Source organism: Lipotes vexillifer, unplaced genomic scaffold, assembly GCF_000442215.2.
Source record: "Lipotes vexillifer unplaced genomic scaffold, Lipotes_vexillifer_v1.1 scaffold1451, whole genome shotgun sequence".
Taxonomy (NCBI): domain Eukaryota; kingdom Metazoa; phylum Chordata; class Mammalia; order Artiodactyla; family Lipotidae; genus Lipotes; species Lipotes vexillifer.
Genome location: NW_006795096.1, coordinates 590,474 through 592,222, shown reverse-complemented (window position 1 = coordinate 592,222; position 1,749 = coordinate 590,474).

The following is a 1,749-nucleotide window of genomic DNA, read 5'->3' as shown; positions in this document are numbered from 1 at the left end:
GAGCCAGTCGGCCTGGGCGGGTCAGCGCCGCCCCGGGAGCCTCCCGCCTCTTCCGCCTCGTCCCCGTGGCAGGTGAGTGCAGACTGCAGGTGCCACGCCGGCCTGGGAGTGGGTTTCCTGACTGGTTCCCCGCTGATCACCGGCCAGTGAGAGGCCGTCAAACAGACATCCCCGTGGTGGCCGCGGGACACCGTAAGGACCACACGGTAAATGTCTCAGACCATCCGGGGGACGTGAGGGAAGCCACGCGGGCCTGGCCGTTTCAGGGCGTTTCAGCTGTGCCGTGGCCGGGGAGGACAGGAGGGCTCAGCAGAGAGGATGCTGACTGAAGCGCTGGGGCAAGGCATGTACGGTGGCCTCCCGGGGGACCTGGCTTCCCTTCCGGCTAGTGTGCGGAGAGCCGGGGTCGTGCGCTGGGTGGGATGCCCCACGGGTCCCCTCCGGCAGCCCAGGAGTCGCCTTTTTGACCAGCGCGTCCTCGGCCACCCTGGCTCGCCGCTGGGGTGGGGGCATTGGACTGAACACATAGTGGCCCTGGGACGCCTCTTGGAAATTGTTTTTTTAAAATAAACCCCTGACATAGCTCGCTTTCATCTGTCTCTCTACTCAAGAAGCAGAGTTCAGAAATAAGCCTCGGTTATTCTGGGCTCTCCCAGATGGAGGCGCTGCAAGAGGCCAGGCTCTTCGCACGGGTTTCAGCAGCTCCCAAGGCAGTGGTTCTGTCAGCCACGCAGTAGGCATTTCCCAGATTATTCTCGGCGCTTAGTTTCCACAGCCTGTCGTTCTAGGGGCCATAAATCTGCTGCTTCCTGGGGTTTCCTTGGAACCGGGCTCCTCTGTGGACAGTCGTCCCTACAGCCACCAGGACGGATCTGGCTCTGCTAGAGACTCCAGCGCTGGGGCAGGCGGGGGTCGAGGGCCGGCCGGGCCTCGGGTCCCCGGGCGCCAGCCGCCCTCTGCAGCCTGGCCACAACGGGCGAAGGCGGCCTGGAAGAGGCCTCTGTCCACTCCCAGGGCGTGTGGGCTCCAGCTCAGGTCGGGAGCCGTCCGGCAAGGCCCTGATCCTCCCGGTCTTCACCAGGGTAAAAATAGTCTTGCTGGGGACTCGCCCTCTTTATACAAACAAATCAAAGCCCCAGCAACTCCGGGCGTTGTTTACCTTGGCATCTTCGCCCCAGAGAGCCGGCCACCCACCCACCCAGGCCGTTCCTCGGCCCTCTGGGGAGTCTCTGGCCCAGAAGTGCTGCAGCCACTAGGCAGCTTCTGGCCACCTTAGAAGCCAGGGCAGAGCCAGCAGGGCGGCGGCCCAAGTAGGGAGCCCAGGGTGCAGGCCTCCCAAGCCTTGTGCTTTCCTCCTGACTCTGCCTGCTCAGACTTCCCCAGTGTGCTTTCCTAAGATCCGGAACACGCAGGGCTGAGTCAGAGCAAACCCGCTCGGCATCTCAGGCTCTGCTTTGCAGCCTCAGGCAGATGAGCAAACCTCTCAGCTCCCTTGACCATAAAATGGGATCAAGGTATCTACCTTACAGGGATGTAAGAAATTCCCTGGTACTTAGAAGGACAGGTTCAAAGGGGGGCCTTATTTGCAAGGACGAGCTCCCTGTCTTTCCCCAGACAGATGAGGGTCTTGCCGCCTGGCCCTGCCTGGTGGGTCTGGAGAGTAGCTCCTGTGGCCCCGCGAATGGAGTGTGTGTGTGTGTGTGTGTGTGTGTGTGTGTGTGTGTGTGTGTGTGTGTGTGTGTGTGTGTG